This window comes from Saimiri boliviensis, chromosome 6, assembly GCF_048565385.1.
Source record: "Saimiri boliviensis isolate mSaiBol1 chromosome 6, mSaiBol1.pri, whole genome shotgun sequence".
NCBI lineage: Eukaryota > Metazoa > Chordata > Mammalia > Primates > Cebidae > Saimiri > Saimiri boliviensis.
In genome coordinates this window covers 125,272,143-125,292,859 of record NC_133454.1, presented here as the reverse complement: position 1 = coordinate 125,292,859, position 20,717 = coordinate 125,272,143, and the positions used below count along the sequence as shown (strand labels likewise).

At 49.3% G+C, this 20,717-nt stretch overlaps 1 long non-coding RNA gene across 3 annotated transcripts in view; it reads left to right on the top strand.

Moving 5' to 3' along the window:
* The window catches only part of LOC141584911 (uncharacterized), a 28,633-nt gene extending 10,485 nt beyond the window's left edge, over window positions 1-18,148 (top strand). For 2 of the 3 annotated variants that reach the window (XR_012518206.1, XR_012518204.1), the window contains one exon: window positions 14,427-18,148. This is a non-coding gene — a long non-coding RNA (uncharacterized LOC141584911). The remainder of the gene's footprint in view (window positions 1-14,426) is intronic. The other variant, XR_012518205.1, reaches the window with a different exon arrangement.
* The last annotated feature ends 2,569 nt before the right edge of the window (window positions 18,149-20,717 follow it).

Below are 20,717 nucleotides of genomic sequence, written 5' to 3'. Positions count from 1 at the left end.
CAGGCACCTCTAATTCCAGCTACTTGGGAGGCTGAGGCAGGAAAATCACTTGAACCCGGGAGGCAGAGGTTGCAGTGAACCGAGATCGTGCCACTACACTCCAGCCTGGGCAACAAGAGTGAAACTCAGTCCACCCCAAAAAAGAATATTTTAGTAAACTTTTATGATTTATTAAAGGGTGAAAACATATTTCTGTACCATTATGTTCAAGTGTGAGTTCCACACTGGCAAACAGGCATTTGTCTGTATTAAATACTTTGTTCCATTTAAAGTTTAACAATAGTTCCCTGAGCCCATGCCCAGGTTGGACAAATGACCACATTCCATGCCTGTGTGAGTTTTTTGTTGCAATCTGTATACTGCCCGTAGAGATACAGGTTCAAACAGGTGCAGGAAGCAGAGCTGCCAGCAAAGCTGCAGTTGACTCTTAATCTATGTTCTTTGAGTTATACCTGACAACTTTCCATCACACCTGGCTGCCTGGCTGAGGAACTGGAAGAAGGCGGCCACTGCTGGCAGGAATTTATCAGCAGCCACTGGACAGTATTATGGAGTGGCCACCGCCTCTCAGAGGCTCACTGTCCATAGCACAGGGGTCATCCATCCTGTCAGGCCACGTTGATCCCACTCATGAGAGGCCAGCCCTGCAGGTTCTCCCCCGGGAACAAGAAGTGATCGTGCAAGGTTCGCACTGCAGATCAGCTTGGTCTTGGGAGCCATTTCTGCACAGATCACGTGGGGCTCACAAGGCCATGCTCTGCTGTTCCCTGGACTCTGACCCCTGTCCTGCCTGTCCTCCTTCCTCCTTCCTCTGGTCCTCAGAGACTCCTCCTTCCCCGCCATGTCCACAACTAGGGTGGGACCAGGCTGTGCATTGTGGCCAGTTCTGTTCTCATGTGTGTGTTGCTCAGAATCCATTGTTTCTACTGATGCAGACCAGTGCCTAATCCTAGGTGTCGAGCACCGTGCTGGGAGCCAGGGATGTGGCAGATAGGTACCTGCCCTGGGGGATCCGGGGAGCACATGCAGGACATAACCGGTGAACTGGGTAGCACTTCATCACAGGCCTCTCACAACTGCTGTTTTATCTCCATCACATTACTTTTGTGGTGTGACCTAAAAGGCCTTGGCTTCTCCAAAGATCTGGCCAAGTTCATGGTAAAGTTATTCATTTATTTAACAAATTCATTCATGTAACAATATTTATTAAGCACCTATTATTTGTCAGATACCATTCCAGATGTCAGGATTGCAACAGAGAACAAACTGACAAGTACCTGTGTTCTCTTGGTGCTTACATTATCGTGGAAGGGGACATGGCAATGTATAATGGAACGAAATCATGTCAATATGTAGTATGTCCTAAGAATTTTAAAGAAAAACTCAAGCAGGGTAAGGGAGAGAGAATGACAGCGGGGAGGAGGGTGAATCTTTGAGGAAGGCCCTTCTGGTGACTCTTGAAGCGGAGCCCAGCAGGAGGGGAGGAGGAAGTGGTGGTTTGGAGGAAGTCCTTTCACAGCGGGGAGCCGAAAGAGCAGAGCCCCCTAGTGGGAGTGTGCCACTGATCTGCAATCCTGTTTTCCTCATTTGCAAGTTAATAGGCTTGTTGGGAGGGACAAATGAAATCCTTTCTAGGAAAATGTTTATGTCAACTGTAGAACATTGTACAAAAGTTACTCTCTTTATGTTGACTTCATCAAGTATTTGTAGTGTCTAAATCAGGAAGGATCATAATGATTATATTACAATTCTGCCCTTTCATTTGTTTTTATTGAGGTGAAATGCATATAACATATAATTAATCATTTTAAAGCGTACAATTCAGTGGCATTTGGTGCATTCCACAGTGTTGTGCAACCACCAACCTCTTTCTATTTAAAAACCTTTTCCATCATCCCTGCCTTTTATTTATTTATGTCTTTTTTACTTTTTTGAAACGGAGTCTCACTTTGTCGCCCAGGCTGGAGTGCAGTGGTACGATCTCGGCTCACTGCAGCCTCTGCCTCCCAGGCTCAAGCGATTCTTCTGCCTCAGCCTCCCGAGTAGCTGGGATTACAGGTGCCCACCACCACGCCTGGCTAATTTTTGTATTTTTAGTAGAGACAAGCTTTCACCGTATTTGGCCAGGATAGTCTGGACCTCTTGATCTCATGATCTGCCCGCCTTGGCCTCCCAAAGTGCTGGGAATTACAAGAATAATCCACTCTACCTGGCCTCCTTTTTCTTTTTTTTTTTTTTTTTTTGAGACGGAGTTTCGCTCTTGTTGCCCAGGCTGGAGTGCAATGGCGCAATCTCGGCTCACCGCAACCTCCGCCTCCTGGGTTCAGGCAATTCTCCTGCCTCAGCCTCCTGAGTAGCTGGGATTACAGGCACACACCACCATGCCCAGCTAATGTTTTGTATTTTTAGTAGAGACGGGGTTTCACCATGTTGACCAGGATGGTCTCGATCTCTTGACCTTGTGATCCACCCGCCTCGGCTTCCCAAAGTGCTGGGATTACAGGGTTGAGCCACTGCGCCCGGCCTCCTTTTTCTTTTTAAAATAGAGATGGTGTCTTCCTATATTGCCCAAGCTGGATTTGAAACTTGGACTCAAGTGATCCCCCAACCTCAGTCTCCTGAATAGCTGGGATTATAGGCACTCACCACTGAGCCTGCCCTTTCATTTTTATTTTATTTTATTTTATTTATTATTTTTATTATTTAGAAGCATAGTCTTGCTCTGTCACCCAGGCTGGAGTACAGTGGTGTGATCATGGTTCACTGTAGCTTCCACCTCCCAGGCTCTAGCAATCTTTCCACCTCAGCCTCCCAAGTAGCTGAGACTACAGACATGTGCCACCGTGCCTGGCTAATTTTTGTATTTTTTGCAGAGATGCAGTTTCACCTTGTTGCCCAGGCTGGTCTTGAACTCCTTGGCTCAAGTGATCCTCCTACCTTGACCTCCCCCAGTTCTGGTATTACAGGCATGAGTCACTGTGCCTGGCCTTTAAAAAATTTTTTTGACACAGAGTCTCACTCTGTCACCAGACAGGAGTGCAGTGGTGCAATCTCGGCTCACTGCAACCTCTGCCTCCCAGGGTGAAGAGATTCTCATGCCTCAGCCTCTTCAGTAGTTGGGATTACGGGTGTGCACCACCATGCCCTGCTATTTTTTTCTATTTTTAGTAGAGACAGGGTTTTACTATGTTGGCCCCACTGGTCTCAAACTCCTGACCTTAAGTGATCCACCTATCTACGCCTCCCAAAGTGGTAGGATTACAGGCATGAGCCACTGCGCCCAGCCTTTGGCCTCATTTTTAATATGAACTTGAGTTACCACTCTGGAAATAGGATTTTCCCCCATATCTGACTTTGTCCTTTCTGTTTCTGACTAACCTCCAGCAGCTCGTAGGCTTCACTCATGTGTGTTCAACAGCAATTTATCAAGCACCTACTGTGTGAGAGGCACTATGCTATGCAGATTCTGAAAACACAACAGTGACAGTGACAGTGAGGTCCCTGCATCCACAGGACTCACAGTGTGGTGGAGGATTTCGACAGTGAATGGATAATTGCCAAAAAACTAATTTAAATTATGATACATGCTTATAAGAAAAAATGTGGGCTGGACACGATGGCTCACACCTGTAATCCCAGCACTTTGAGAGGCTGAGGCAAGTGGATCACAAGGTCAGGAGTTCAAGACCAGCCTGATCAACATGGTGAAACCCCATCTCTACTAAAAATACAAACATTAGCCAGGCATGGTGGTGCGCTCCTGTAATCTCAGCTACTCAGGAAGCTGAGGCAAGAGAGTCGATTGAACCTGAGAGAGGGAGATTGCAGTGAGCCGAGATCACGCCACTGCACTCCAGTCTAGGACACAGCGGGACTCCGTCTCAAAAAAAAAAAAAAAAAAAAGGCCGGGCGCGGTGGCTCAAGCCTGTAATCCCAGCACTTTGGGAGGCCGAGGCGGGTGGATCACAAGGTCAAGAGATCGAGATCATCCTGGTCAACATGGTGAAACCCCGTCTCTACTAAAAATACAGAAAATTAGCTGGGCATGGTGGCGCGTGCCTGTAATCCCAGCTACTCAGGAGGCTGAGGCAGGAGAATTGCCTGAACCCAGGAGGCGGAGGTTGCGGTGAGCCGAGATCGCACCATTGCACTCCAGCCTGGGTAACAAGAGCGAAACTCCGTCTCAAAAAAAAAAAAAAAAGAAAGAAAAAAATTATTTGAAAATCATGTTAGCCGGGCGCGGTGGCTCACGCCTGTAATCCTAGCACTTTGGGAGGCTGAGGTGGGTGGATCACCTGGGGTCAGGAGTTCAAAACCAGCCTGCCAACATGGTGAAACCTTATCTTACAAAAGAGAGAAAGAAAGAAAATCATGTTAAATACATTTGTGGAGTTATCGAAGCTACTAGAAGAGAGATGCCACTCTTAGAACAACATGACTCTGGTTTTTATAACTGTGCTCCTAGTTCAGACACGGGGGAGAAGCTGACCCCAGGGAGGTGACCTGGATTTTGCTAGGGCCTAAGCAGGAGGCCTGCCTAGAGAGAAACAGCGAAGCTTCCTTCATTTGCCCCTGGTCACCCTCTGAGGGGCGTAAAGGCAGATAGCGTTGCCGTCGTTCCCATTTGAGAGATGTGGAAACTGAGGCTTGGCTGGGCGTGCTTGCCACCTAGCGGGGCTGAGGTCTGATACTTGCTTGAGTCGACGGTCAAAGCGTTTGTCCGACAGGGGGCAGCGGCGCGCCCGGCTGGAAGGAGAGCGGCACGCGCGCGGGACCATCCGGCAACCGCGCGCGAGGCGCTACCGGCCTTCCAGGAGGGGGCGCCGCTGAGCCGGCCTCGGATCGCCGCTCCTGCCCCGGCCGGGCCTCGCCGACCTGCGCCCTCAGCCCCCGCCCAGAGCCCGGCACTCGTGACCTCGCCAGCTCTCAGCTCCCTGGGGCATTTTCGTGCACGCTAATGTGCGCCTCTGTGTATTCTTAGATGCTGGTTTCTTCATCAAGCGGTGGAATAACGCATCAGGGCAGGTGACCCACGTCACCGGGGTGATGCGCTGGTGCTCGCCGGGGCGGGCGCGGTGCCTGCGGGAGCCGGGCGGCCGGCTGGGTGTCGGGGCGCCGCGTGGGGGCCGAGCCGCGCCCGCACGTCCCTCAGGTAGGCGCGACCCGAGTTTCTTTAGACAGGATGACCTGGCAGCGCTTCCACCCCACCCACGGCGAGTTTCGCTTTCCTAATGTGGTTAAAAAGTGCGTTCTAACTGAAGTAGGGTGGTTGAACAGGTTTCAACATTTTACTTAATTTTTTATTGTTTGTTTTAGATTTCTTCCTTCTGGTGGGTCTCTTTCTTTTTCTGTCAAGATGTCCAGAACTGTCCTCTTGGCATTTGTTCAAAGTCCAGTTCTAATAGCTTTTGGACTGTGGTTTTATTTTAACCATAAAGCCTTCTTTTGGGATAATTACTTTTGAATCTGGAAAGAGCCAGCTAGATACAGGGCCATAAATACCCGCCTTCGGGGAATGTGCAGTCTGTTACGTTCCTTTACTACTAGCATCTCTCTCTTTTCTTTCTGTTTTTGAGACAGGGTCTGGCTCTGTTGCCCAGGCTGGAGTCCAGTGGCACAATCACAGCTCACTGCAGCCTCAACCTCCTGGGCTCAAGCGATCCTCCCATCTCAGCCTCCCGAGTAGCTAGCTGGGACCACAGTCGTGCATCCATGACTCATTCGTTTATTTTTTGTAGAGACAGGATCTTGCTGTATTGCCCAGGTTGGTCTCAAACTCCTGGTCTCAAGTGATCCTACTGCCTCAGCCTCCCAAAGTGCTGGAATAACAGGCCTGAGACACCATGCCTGGCCTAGCATATCTCTCTTTTTTTTTTTTTTTTTTTTTTTTTTTTTTGAGACAGAGTTTCACTCTTGTTACCCAGGGTGGAGTGCAATAGCACGATCTCGGCTCACCGCAACCTCCGCCTCCCGGGTTCAGGCAATTCTCCTGCCTCAGCCTCCCGGATAGCTGGGACTACAAGGGTACGCCACCACGCTCAGCTAATTTTTTTTTTGTATTTTTAGTAGAGACGGGGTTTCACCATGTTGGCCAGGATGGTCTCGATCTGTTGACCTCGTGATCCACCCGCCTCGGCCTCCCAAAGTGCTGGGATTACAGGCTTGAGCCACCGCGCCCGGCCTTCTTTTTTTTTTTTTTTTTTTTGAGACGGAGTCCCGCTGTGTCCTAGACTGGAGTGCAGTGGCGTGATCTCGGCTCACTGCAATCTCCCTCTCTCAGGTTCAATCGACTCTCTTGCCTCAGCTTCCTGAGTAGCTGAGATTACAGGAGCGCACCACCATGCCTGGCTAATGTTTGTATTTTTAGTAGAGATGGGGTTTCACCATGTTGATCAGGCTGGTCTTGAACTCCTGACCTTGTGATCCACTTGCCTCAGCCTCTCAAAGTGCTGGGATTACAGGTGTGAGCCATCGTGTCCAGCCCACATTTTTTCTTATAAGCATGTATCATAATTTAAATTAGTTTTTTGGCAATTATCCATTCACTGTCGAAATCCTCCACCACACTGTGAGTCCTGCGGATGCAGGGACCTCACTGTCACTGTCACTGTTGTGTTTTCAGAATCTGCATAGCATAGTGCCTCTCACACAGTAGGTGCTTGATAAATTGCTGTTGAACACACATGAGTGAAGCCTACGAGCTGCTGGAGGTTAGTCAGAAACAGAAAGGACAAAGTCAGATATGGGGGAAAATCCTATTTCCAGAGTGGTAACTCAAGTTCATATTAAAAATGAGGCGTGGTGGCTCAAGCCTGTAATCCCAGCATTTTGGGAGGCCGAGGCGGGTGGATCACGAGGTCAACAGATCGAGACCATCCTGGCCAACATGGTGAAACCCCGTCTCTACTAAAAATACAAAAAAAAAATTAGCTGAGCGTGGTGGCGTACCCTTGTAGTCCCAGCTATCCGGGAGGCTGAGGCAGGAGAACTGCTTGAAACAAGGAGGCGGAGGTTGCAGTGAGGTGAGATCACGCCACTGCACTCCAGCCAAGCACATGGTGACAGAGCAAGACTCTGTCTCAAAAAAAAAAAAAAAAAAAAAAAAAAAGAGACTGCTAGGGGTTGGAGAGTTGCAAACTGTGAATAAGCAGGTGGGTTTGGAGGAGAGTTTGAACATCTGCTTTATCAGCTGGATGATGTCTTCTCAGAGCTGTCCTGCGAGCAACCAGGTGGCCTCAGATTTCTGGGACAATCTCAATTTCTGGGACAGAGACACACTGGCCCTTTGTCAGACTACGCATCAGACAGCCACCAATTCCCAGTTCTGAAAACGTGGCCACCAGAGAGACCTGTCAGCAGCCGTAGACATTATCTCCTTGGGAATGACCAGACCCAGGCAGCCAGGCAGAGCTGGGGTCCCCAGAAGTCCTGGTGCTAGCTGGAATATTTCCAGTTCCTCTTCTTCCCTTACAGCACAAGTCCTTTGGTAATAATTGCTTGTATATGTAGAACCTTAGAGAAGTTTCGTTGTAGCAGGATGGAAATTGGTTGTCTACCGTTTTGTGGCTTGGGTGGCATACTTCTTGTTTGGCAATTAAAAAAAAGATGAGAAGAGGCCGGGCGCGGTGGCTCAAGCCTGTAATCCCAGCACTTTGGGAGGCCGAGGCGGGTGGATCACAAGGTCAAGAGATCGAGACCATCCTTGTCAACATAGTGAAACCCCGTCTCTACTAAAAATACAAAAAATTAGCTGGGCATGGTGGTACGTGCCTGTAATCCCAGCTACTCAGGAGGCTGAGGCAGGAGAATTGCCTGAACCCAGGGGGCGGAGGTTGCGGTGAGCCGAGATCGTGCCATTGCACTCCAGCCTGGGTAACAGGAGCGAAACTCCGTCTCAAAAAAAAAAAAAAAAAAAAAAAAAAAAAGATGAGAAGAAAATGGGATACACAATGGAGACCAATTCAAGAAAAACTGATTTATGGCAGTCCTAGCTGAGGTACATGAATTTGGGAAGACTTACTCGTTTTCTAGAAATAGTCTTCACTTGACCGGAGATTCATGCTTGGGCATATTTAAATACAGAGGAGCTCTTCTCCGGCATTTGAGTAGGAAGACAGAAAACCAGAGACTAATTAACCAGCTGTTACCAGCAGAAGATCCATTTTTTGAGACAGAGTCTTTCTCTCTCGCCAGGCTGGAGTGCAGTGGCACGATCTTGGCTCACTGCAACCTCCGTCTCCCGGGTTCAAGCCATTCTCCTGCCTCAGCCTCCTGAGTAGCTGGGACTACAGGCGCACACCACCACAGCCAGCTAATTTTTGTATTTTTAGTAGAGACGGGGTTTCATCATGTTGGCCAGGATGGTCTCCATTTCCTGACCTTGTGGTCCGTCCGTCTTGGCCTTCAAAGTGCTAGGATTACAGATGTGAGCCACCGCCCCTGGCCAAGTGATCAGTCTTGGGTAATCAATCCAATTACCCAGTGGGTCAGTAAGAGATGAGGCTTCCATTGAGAAAAATCAGAGGCTGTGCAGCTCTCCTGAGGGCAGATGCATAAAGCTGGGCGTGCCCGTCAGCCTGCTGGGTCCCACAGAAAGAAGCTCAAGAGGCAGGGGCCGTGTCTTTCAACTGCTGTGATTCCCGGTTTAGAACTCTCAGTGAGTGTCAGATCAGCATATTGATCCAGCATATCCATGTGTATCGGAACAATCCATCCCTCCTGACCTGATCCAGCACAGAATCAGAACCTCGGGAAGAGGACCAAAGAAGAGAAAAAGTGGAAGTGTCACATGCCCAGAGGAAAACAGATGCTACAGAGATGAATACAACAAAACAAAACAAAAGGAAGAAAGCCGAGCTAATCTGGGAGTTCCATCACGGCTAAGAACTCAGTGTTGTTTGGTCACGAGGTCTCTAGCCCGGCTGAGACCTGGGCTGCGGCACCTCAGGCATCTCCTTTCATCTCTCGTTTCTTCTTGCTCCTGGGCGCTTCTCCAGACTTTGGACCTGCGCTGGTCCATGGCAGAATACCTCTTCCCTGAATCCTCCCCAGGCATCTGCCCAAAGCAGGGGGCTGGAGCGGCACTCTCGAGGATGCCAGGCTCCTCAAAAGAAGCCGGCAGCCCCTAGGCTGTACTTGGAGTTGTCTCTAGGGAGCCTGGGGAGGTAACCGGTTCGTCGGCCACTGATTCACTTGGGAGGGAGGGAGTGCAGATTGAGATGCTATCTAGTTTCGCCAAGTCAACCTGGGGAAGGGCAAGTCTGTGTCTCAACTGGTTTAGGGGTGGGAGAGTGGGATCGGAACTTTTACACCTTGCATTCTTCTTAGAACGTCACAATGGTTTTCCCAAGTCTTCCTTATCTGAGGGTGTTTACCCGTCCAGCCAGCATACGCCAGGTCAGGACTTCCGCTTTGTCCGGGTTCCATCCTCGCAGGCACAGGAAAGCAAATGCGAACAACAGGGTCTGACAAAACCGTAGCTCTCAGATAAGAGGCTCAGGTTATTGGGGCAGATACCAGAAGTCATGAGATCTTCACGGGGTGGCCATAGGCTGAGCAATCTCCCTGGGGACGTGAGGGGGGCCATTTCTGCGTTGTTGGTCATTGAGAAATTCCCTAATCTTAGAAAAGGAATGGAACCAAGGGCTTGAATCGGAGTATATGTCGTTGACCTAATTATAAGGTAGTCCATCCGTCTGTTTAATAAACAGTTCCATGATGTGGGACGGCAAGGTCATGCATAGCCCTGGTTATTAACAACCTTTTCCTAGGGTTCTGGGGAAAAAAAAGTGGTAACAGTGTGTTCAGCTGCAGGCTTGTTCTGTCTGTCTAAGGCTCTAGGCTGGCATGAATCAGAAATAGAGGGAAATGTTGAAGCGGCATTGCAAATATTAGTTGTAATAAATGGACTGGGAAGAGCGAGCGCCTCTAGACCCAGCTATGGCCTAGCCAAGCCCCAGAAGAATGACATCACCCATTGTGCCTGGTGGGGAGCCCCTGAGGCCATCATGGATTTGTAGTATGTAGGACAGTGCTGCTGACGGGGTGGTTTCTTGCGCTAGACTTACCCTGTCAGCAAGACACTGTTTACACGAGCTGAGTGCCAAGTGGCACACAAGATGCAGTCTCTTGTAAGTTCAATGAGATCAACGTTTAGAAGAATTGTAGATAGAAAAAGCTAAACAGCGTTATAGCAAACAATGATTACCCAGAGATGCAAGTGCTTTGAATTTGAGCGTTAGAGAATCTTGTGAATTTGTAGAAGTTAACCAGGACAAGTATCCGTCTCAGGCACGTTGGTAAGGGAAGCTTGAGTTTAGGAGGCAATAGGTAGCCCAGGGCAGACCAAGGAGGAAGGAGAGAGAGAAGGTGTCAGAAAACATCTTGTAATACCCAGAGTTGTTATCCCCTCCACAAAACACTGGAGGGCGAATTGTTTGGGTCAAATAGGTAGGATCATAAAGTGTGAGGAAGAAACCTGTGGAACATTCTGGAAGAATTGGTCAGAGATGAATACCCCATCACAGCTTCTTTGATTTCAAAGGTGAAATAGTTGAACCCCAGACCTCACTGTCAGATGTAAAGAGTCACTCCAAATTTATAAGCTCATTAAACTAGCATTTCTGACCGTTTACACATTTGGCTGTAGAGAAAATACACAGAATGCTGCCAGCCACACCTAAGCCTTCTCAAGCCACTTAGCTGACAGCTTTTTCTTCTAATTATTCAAGCGCGCGTCTCTGTTATTTACAAAGTTTGGTGAAGTCAGGGCAGGGGGAGTTTGTGGTTTGATACCCTTGCTAGCATAGAGGGGTGAAATTCAGCCCGTGTTTTGAAATCAGTCTGAACCGTCCAACTCTCAACTGAGGACCCCTCTCCCCAGATCAGGAATCTTTTTTATTTTCTCTGGCCGTGGGCCAGAGTCAGGGCTTCGGAGTTTGTTTGTGTGCCCCCCACCATTAGTGCTATTGTGTATATTTGCGGTACTTGTTCTTCTTCACTGACCATGGGTGAACAGAGGCTGGTTCACCTAAAAGCTTCCACTTCCCATTCACTTTTGTTTTTGAGATGGAGTTTTGCTCTGTTGCCCAGGCTGGAGTGCAGTGGTGCGATCTTGGCTCACTGCAACCTCTGCCTCCTGAGTTCAAGCAATTCTGTCCCAGCCTCCTGAGTAGCTGGGATTACAGGCGCCTGCCACCACGCCTGAATAATTTTTTGTATTTTTAGCAGAGAGAGGATTTCGCCATATTGGTCAGGCTGGTCTTGAACGCCTGATGTCAGGTGATCCACCCACCTCGGCCTCCCAAAGTGCTGGGATTACAGGTGTGAACCACTGTGACCAGCCCCCATTCACTTTCGCTTTATGAAATGAGAAGGCTACGGGCGTGGTGGCCCACTCATGTAATCCCAGCACTTTGGGAAGCTGAGGCAGGTGGATCATGAGGTCAAGAGATCAAGACTATTCTGGCCATCATGGTGAAACCATGTCTCTACTAAAAGTACAGAAATTAGCTGGGTGTGGCAGCATGCGCCTGTAGTCCCAGCTACTCTGGAGGCTGAGGCAGGAGAATCCCTTGAGCCCGGGAGGCCGAGGTTGCAGTGAGCTGAGATCACGCCACTGCACTACAGCCAGGGCAACAAGAGAGAAACTACATCTCACAAAAAAGAAAAAAAAAAAAAAGAGAGAGAGAAGGCTTCTGCCTTTTTTCTTTCCTTCCTTCCTTGGATGTTGGTAAGATCAGTGAGGCAGTGGTGATAAAGTACTTTGAACTACCTCAGGGAGAGTGCAGCCCAACTTGTTATTGTTTACCTAGATCAGTTCACAAACCCCCATGGTCTAGGGTTTCTGTCTCCTGCCCTGAGGATGGTGGCCGGGAGAAAGGAGATACCACAGACCCAGTCCTACAGGGCACTTGGTTGGAGTTGGTCATTCCTGACTTTGACATCAACAGGCTTATCTCCAGAAATAGGCTAAATGGTAGTTCAGACGCCTGTGTTGCCTCATCCTGTAAACTCTCAGGGAGGCTGCCTACTTCCAGCCCCTGTTCTGGAAACTAATGATAGGTGGGATGAAAAGACTGTTTTCTCTGATGCGATTTTACGAGATGTTTTCAAAGATGAAGTGGCAAGGACATGGTTCACCCGCTCCCTTGTGCAGGGAGATGTCAGAATGACAGGGCACAGAGAATCTCCCCCATACCTCCCGGGGGAGCTCTTGCCCAGGATGGCCCAGCTGTTAGACAGCCAGGAATCAAGGCAGCCTCAAGCCCTGTAACCCAGATCTCACTGGGCTTTTTCAGCTGATGGTGCTGTGACCTGCGGCAGGGTGGAGTGTGGGTAGAGGACAGCTGTGGCTGGGGCAGGCAGTCCTTTCCACACCAACTTCTTGGGTAATGGCTCTTCTTAAGCCTGTGATGTTTAGGGACTGTCAAACTTCTCTTTCATCCTGAGCCACTTTCCCTCATGGGTAGCAGAGGAGTTGGATTTCTTTTTCTTTCTTTCTTTCTTTCTTTTTTTTTTTGAGACAGAGTCTCACTCTCTTGCCCAGACTGGAGGGCAGTGGCGCGATCTCGGCCACTGCAGCCTCCAACTTTTGGGTTCAAGTGATTCTCCTGCCTCAGCCTCCTCCCAGATAGCTGAGATTACAGGTATGCACCACCACACCCAGCTGATTTTTGTATTTTTAGTAGAGACGGGGTTTCACCATATTGGCCAGGCTGGTCTCAAACTCCTGACCTCAAGTCATCCATTCGCCTCAGCCTCCCAAAGTGCTGGGATTACAGGTGTGAGCCACCACGCCTGACCAAAGAGTTGGATTTCTTATGAGAAGAATATTATGGCTGTGTGTCCCAGAGAAGGCACTGTGTCCCCATTAGGGTCCTTCACCAAAAGGAGAGCCTTGAGGACAAAGGACTCTTCTAGAGACAACGTTGGGAGGGAGGAGTGGAGTTTGCAGGTGACTCTAGAAGACCTCCAAAGTCCAATGGGATTCATCACTTTATTGTTGTCTGAGGGAGGAAAGGTCTGAGGACCAAGGCTGAGAGGGGCTGGGAAGCTGCAGCAGCGGTGCTGAAGCCTGAGAGGAGGACATGTTCTATCACGCCAAGTAATTATACCCACCGAAAGGGCACATCACATTTTCTGGGTGGCCAAAAGCCAGTCTTAGCAGAAAAAAGTCTGTGAAGCGCTGCACTAGCGATTGACAAAGGCTGGGTAGCCACCACATTGAAGAGGGAGAGCCAGCCTCACACCTGGAATGGATCCCTCTGTGTTTCTGCCACAGTTTGCCACAGTGGTGCCAATGGATGCTTGCTGTTTATGTGTGCATGTCTATGCTGTTGGGTTATCTTCTGAGTAATTTCAAGTTTTAAGAATATGTTGGTAAAGTCAACAAAGTCCGGAAGACTTGGTTCCCGGGCCCTGCTCAAGAAGATGAGGACCCCTCCCAACCCTACCCCTGCCTGTCCACATGGCCCTTCCTCCCCACCATCTGCCGTGGGGGCCTCCTGTGCCACAACACGGCTCTCATACTTCTGCCTGGACATGTGCCCTGCCTCCTGGAGAGATGGGCTCCTGCTCTAGCGGGTATTTGTGTGAATGTGCATGTGTGTGAGTGTGCATGTGGGTGTGTGTGCATGTGGGTGTGTGTGCATGTGTGAGAGTGTGCATGTGTGAGAGTGTGGGTGAGTGTGTGCGCGTGTGGATGTACATGTGTGAGTGCATGTGGGTGTGTGCATGTTTGAGTGTGCATGTGTGTGTGTGTGCATGAGTGCATGTGGCTGTGTGCATGTGTGAGTGCGTGTGCGGTGTGTGTGCATGTCCATGTGTGTGCATGTGCGTGTGCATGTGTATGAGTGTGCGTGTGTGCGTATGTGTGTGCGTGCATTGGGTGCATGTTTATGCGCATGTGTGCGTGTGCATGCACATGTAGGTGTGTGTACATGTGCATGCACGTGTGCATGTGTGTACATGTGCGTGCATGTGTGTATGATGCGTGTGGGTGTGCATGTGTGAGTGTGCGTGAGTGCGGGTGGTGGGGAGGGCGAAGGAGAGAGTTCTCTTCCGTGGTGATCACCACCAGTCTATCGAAGGCTTTAAGCTGAGCCAAGATGAAGCAAGAGTGACACCAAGTGCCAAGAGCAGGTGCCTGCTGTGGTATCAGGTGTTCACTCTCCTCAAATCAGAGAGAGGCTCAGTTCCAGTCTGCGATGGTGGTCACCTCCGTGAGAGGGTGCTGATCCCTCCAGATGTGGCTTGGTGCTGGCATGCCACTCTGCCCATTTGGACCTCTGGGCTCTCTGGGAATTGGATGCAGAACTGAGGCTTTGAATAGATTTTAAAAATAAAATCCAAGGCGGGATGTTTTGTTGGCTAGAATATGACACACAGACCCAGGTTGCCATTCTATCCCTGTTGCTGCCCTTCAGCCCCCATTTGTAGAATGACCGTACCCCGAGGCCGCAGTGGGACAAAGAGGAAGACTGGCTCAATTCTCTGTGTTTTCGCTAGACCCTGCTGCCGGGTCTGGACCCCTGCTGCCAGAAGGCTGCCCCACGAAGCCATAGGTAGGAACTAAAACGCATATTGCTGTGGGGTGGCCCGAGAGAGACTGGGCATGGCTTCCACGGGGACACTGTGGGGGCAGAGGATTCTGTGGCTGCCAGAGAGGACCACCTGATGCAGGCTGGACCTGCAGCTGCGTCTCTGGGGGAGGAGCCTGGCCGACTTGGTGTTGCCATCTGGCCAGTCCTTGTTCTTACACTTCCACTCCCAGCCTTGTCCTCAGCTTATACCCACTTGTTTATCTCCTTCATGGAAGCTAAGGAGGGGACTAGATTTGTTTGTCCAGATGCCACCTGTCAATGACTGTTGCAGGCACAGGAGTGTCTCCGGGGCATAGTGCCAGGCCAGGTCCCACCTCACATCTCTATTCCTCATCTGGGAGTGCTGGCATCAGCAGGTTGATTCAAAACTGGGAGGTGTTGGGAAACCCCTTGGGCTGGAGATTTCGAAATGAAATTCAGATTAGAAAAAACATAGTGGGTGGGGTTCCAAGACAGGAAGGAGACAGAAAAACTCCTGTCCTGACGCTCCGCTCGATAGCGGGGATCAACAGAACAGCCTGGGATGGACGGGGGGCAGCCGTGCTGGCTGAACCCAAGTGCCAGGCCAGTCCCAGATGGCGTCTCCCACCTCTGGGCGCAGAGGCACCCCCTGCCTCTCTATTCACCAAGCGAAACCACACTTGGAGTGGCACTTTCGGTCTACGGCATGTCCACACCAGCAGCTGCGGAGGGAGGGCAGGGGAGGAGGGCTGGCAGGAGCATGGGGAGAAATGCTGTTTGAAAAGATTGTAAAAGGCTTGCGGGAGAATTCAGAGAGGGGGTCAGTGATGAGAGAGGACCACGAAGCTCAGGAGCCACAGCCTGGGTGGCCCGATGGCAAGGACAGCCCCATCCTGCTGGCCAGTGACTGCCTTACCATCTGCGCCCCCTCGTCACATGGTTCTCCCTGTGTGTTAGCTCAGGACAGCCTGGCATCAGTGGCTCCTGGTGGCAGGTGCCTGTGACGTGAAGAGCACAGAGGAAGATGCTAGATCCAGAGGCAGAGAGAGGAGAACATGAGGAGAAGGTGAGGGAAACTGAGGAACAAGGGGAGCAAGAGCAATTAAAATGAGCCCTTGAAAGAAAAGGAGGTAAAACAGAAAATGTGTTGAGAGGTATCCTAGAAGGAGCAGAAAAGGAAGAAAAAAAGGGTGAACATTGTCTTTCTTTTTTTTTTCTTTTAGAGACAGGATTTCACCATATTGGTCAGGCTGGTCTCAAACTCCAAACCTCAGGTGATCCGCCCACCTCGGCCTCCCAAAGTGCTGGGATTACAGGCGTGAGCCACTGTGCCCAGCCCGAACATTGTCTTTCATTTGAAGACTTGGAGTGGTACAGTCAAGAACCAGCCTCCAAACACAGTCAGTACTGAACTTGTCATTGGATTTGTAAACCTATTCATCTGGGTGGACTGAAGATTGCGGTGCCCTCTGAGGATATCTGGGGCCACACTGTGGGCGAGACAAGAGTGGCACTGTGACAACCTAGCTAATCGGTTATGAACACGAGGGGCTCATGATTCATGAGCCTGCCCATCTATCTTGTGCAGGGTGGGGACCCATCTAACCAGAACTGCCACCCAGCCTCTCCCAGGCTCCTTAGATGACAAGCTGTGGCATCCTTGTCCACCCAACTCAGCCCCCAAGCATTTTGCCAAAACATCAGTAAACAGGTGTAGGTGAAGGAAGTCACAGGTGTCTGCATTTTGTGCCGTTTTCTCTCCTTCCCGGTGCTCAGCACACGGCACACCAGGGGTTTTCATCAGGGACCGCACATTCACGCCTCAAGGGCAGTCAGCAGGCCACCAGACACCTTCCTCTTAACTCAGAATAAGTTTATTTTTATTTTTTATTTTTTTGAGACGGAGTTTCGCTCTTGCTGCCCAGGCTGGAGTGCAATGGCGCGATCTCGGCTCACCGCAACCTCTGCCTCCTGGGTTTAGGCAATTCTCCTGCCTCAGCCTCCTGAGTAGCTGGGATTACAGGCACGCGCCACCACGCCCAGCTAATTTTTGTATTTTTAGTAGAGACGGGGTTTCACCATGTTGACCAGGGTGGTCTCGATCTCTTGACCTCGTGATCCACCCGCCTCGGCCTCCCAAAGTGCTGGGATTACAGGCTTGAGCTACCGCGCCCGGCTGTTTTTATTTTTATTTCTAATTAAAAAATTTTTTTTCCTGGGACAGAGTGTCATTCTGTTCACACAGGCTGGAATGCAGTGGTGTCATCATAGCTCACTATTACCTCAAATTCTGGGCTCAGACGATCCTCCCACCTCAGCCTCCCAAGCAGCTGGGACTACAGGCACCTGCCACTGCATCTGGCTGATTTTTAAATTTTTTGCAGAAGCAGAATCTCACAATGTCAGTCTCAAACTCCTGAGCTCATGTGATCCTCCTGCCTCAGCCTCCCGAGCTGCTAGAATTACAGGCATGAGCCACCGTGCCCAGCTAGTTTATTTTTATATTCTAGATCACTGTGGATTGGAAAATCCAAGAGTTTGACTGAACACTATGGGAAAATTGTCTCTCACCCGCAAAGGGCTCAGCGTTCTCAGCAGTCAGGGCAAATTCAGCCACGGCAGCTGCTGCCCTTCTGGCCAAAGCTAAACTAGACATGGATGTTACTGTTTGCTACATCCAGCATTTGTTTAGCGCTCTCTGCCTCACAAAGCAACTCATTATCTTATCTAATCTTCACCGTCATCCTACATTGCTATTACTTCCACGTTATAGGCAGTGAGTCTCAGAAAGCTAAGGCCGCTTCCTCAAAGCAGCCGTAGGATTTGAACTCAGTGTCCGGGGACTCCACATTCTTTGTGCTTTCTACACAGTGTTGCTGACCCCCCTTTAGATTTCATGGTAACATCAAAGTCAGAATTCATGGATTTGGAGCAGTTTACCTCCTCGGTCTTCCTCCCACCCATTGCCATCCCAGCCCATTTCTGTAACCATCAGATGGGCAAGAATTTTTGTTTTGTTTTGTTTTTCTGAGACATGGTCTCACTCCGTTGCCCAGGCTGGAGGGAGGGCGGTGGCGTGATCTTGACTCACTGTAACCTCTGCCTCCCAGGTTCAAGTGATTCTCTTGCCTCAGCCTCCCAAGTAGCTGGGATTACAGACACCCGCCACCACGCCCTGCTAATTTTTTTGTATTTTTAGTAGAGATGGGGTTTCGCCAGGCTTGTCTCGAACTCCTCACACGTGATCCCCCTGCCTCAGCCTCCCAAAATGTTGGGATTACAGGTGTGAGCCACCATCACGCCCGGCCTAAATTAGCAGGAATTGTCACTTTTCAAAGAACATCCTTGTACAGTGAATTATTCCAACATTGCTTTCCTGAAGAACTCTTTCAAATCACTAAGAAGATTTCTTTTCATTACAAAAGCAATATGGGAAGATTGAAGAAAACAGTACAAAATATAGAAAAACCAAAGAAAATAAAGATCATAATTTCACCATTGAGCAAGAATTTAAGATTATAAACACTATAGTGTTTACCCTTCCATGACTTTCACTGCAGACATGTGGACTGACTTATGTTCATAAAAACGACAAGTGTGCCTACCCCATAACACTGTTTTGGAACCTGCTTTGATTTATTTATTTTTATTTAGTTAGTTTTTTGAGGCAGAGTCTCACTCTGTTGCCCAGGCTAGAGTGCAGTGGCACGATCTTGGCTCACTGCAACCTCCTTCCTGGATTCATGCGATTCTGCCTCTGCCTCCAGAATAGCTGGGATTACAGGTGCCCACCACTGCACCCAGCTAATTTTTGTATTTTTAGTAGAAATGGAGTTTCACCATCTTGGCCAGGCTGGTCTCAAACTCCTGATCTCGTGATTGGCCTCCCAAAGTTCTGAGATTATAGGCATGAGCCCCTATGCCCAGCGCGATCTCGGCGCGATCTCGGCTCACCACAACCTTCGCCTCCTGGGTTCAAGCAATTCTCCTGCCTCAGCCTCCTGAGTAGCTGGGATTACAGGCACGTGCCACCATGCCCAGCTAACTTTTTGTATTTTTAGTAGAGACGGGGTTTCACCATGTTGACCAGGATGGTCTCGATCTCTCAACCTCGTGATCCACCCACCTCGGCCTCCCAAAGTGCTGGGATTACAGGCTTGAGCCACCACTCCCGGCCAAAAAAATTTTTTTTAGAGGTGGGGTTTCACCATGTTGGCCAGGATGGTCTTGATCTCCTGACCTCGTGATCTGCCTGCCTTGACCTCCCAGCATGCTGGGATTACAGACATGAGCCATGATGCCCGGCTATGGTAAGCACTTTTCCTACAGACATGTGGACTGACTTATGTTTATAAAAACAACAAGTGTGCCTACCCCATAATACTGTTTTGGAACCTGCTTTTAAGCTAATATAAGCATTTTCCTGAAAAACTTTTATACCATCATATTTAATAGATACATATATTTCATTAGAATATATATATATGTAGAGAGAGAGAGAGAGACAGGGTCTCACTTTGTTGCTCAGGAGAGGGTGCAGTGGTGTAATCTCAGCTCACTGCAATCTCTGTCTCCCGGGTTCAAGCTATTCTTGTGCCTCAGTTTCCCAAGTAGCTGGGACTAGAGGAGTACAGCACCATGCCTGGCTAATTTTTTTTTTTTTTTTTTTTTGGTATTTTTGGTAGAGATATGAACTCACCATGTTGGCCAGGCTGTTTCTTGAACTCCTGACCTCAAGTGATCTACCTGCCTTGGCCTCCCAGAGTGCTGGGATTACATGCGGCTTATTTTATTTTATTTTATTTTATTTTTATTTTTCTGTTTTTTTGAGACGGAGTCTCATTCTGTCACCAGGCTGGAGTGCAGTGGTGCAATCTCGGCTCACTGTAACCTCCTTCTCCTGGGTTCAAGTGATTCTCCTGCTTCAGCTTCCCAAGTACCTGGGACTACAGGTGTGCGCCACCACACCCGGCTAATTTTTTGTATTTTAGTGGAGACAGGGGTTTCACCATGTTGGCCAGGATAGTCTCTATCTCATGACCTCATCATCCGCCCGCCTCAGCCTCCCAAAGTGCTGGGATCACAAGTGTGAGCCATCACTCCCAGCCCTCATTATAATTTTTAATGTACTCAGGATAAATATTTAGATTGTTTCTACTTTTTCAATATTGTAACTAGTTTTACGATAGACTTTTTTCTTTTTTTTTTTTTAAGCGATGGGGGTCTCACCATGTTGGCCAGGTTTGTCTTGAACTCCTGGCCTCAAGCAAAACTGCCCCCCTCGGTCTCCCAAAGTGCTAGGATTACAAGCGTGAACCACCGCACCAGGCCTTGATAGACTTGTTTATGGGTAGAAAATATCTAATTTTCATTTGTATTCCTTGGATTATGAATGAAGTTGAATTTTTTCGTGTAATTATTATTTGAAGCTCTTTTATGAAGTTAATCCATACTGTTTGCATTTCCCATGGTGCATATTTTATTTTTTCCTTCCTTCCTTCCTTCCTCTTTCTTTCTCTCTCTCTCTCTCTCTCTTTCTTTCTCTCTTTCTTTCGAGATGGAGTTTTGCTCTGCTGTCCAGCGTGGAGTGCAGTGGTGTGATCTTGGCTCACTGCAACATGCACCTCTCAGGTTCGAGCAATTCTTGTGCCTCAGCCCCAAGAGCAGCTGGCATTAGAGGTGTGCGCCACCAGGGCTGGCTAATTTTTTCTGTGTATTCTTAGTAGCGACAGGGTTTCGCCATGTTGGCCAGGCTGGTCTCTAACTCCTGGCCTCAAGGGATCTGCCCATCTCGGGCTCCCAAAGTGCTGGGATTACAGGAATGAGCCACCACGCCTGGCCTCATTTTATTTGTCTTACACAGATGTAGGAACTCTTTATATTAAGGCTGAAATTTCAAACCCCAAACAAATCAAACTTCTGAGAGGACTCCTGGCCTCCTTAGGTAGGAAATGCTTCCTCCCAACCTGGGCACCTAACTCAGCCAGGGCAGCTCTCAGCCCCTCTGCCCTGACTCCAGTACCCACCACCTACCTTATAGGGCTGCAGCCTGAGGGCTGTGGTCGCCCCACAGAAGTTCCTCCACAAGGCTTCAGAGAACCCTGGCAGGAACACCACTTAGAGCTCCCGGGAAGGCAGTGGAGGGGAGCAGAC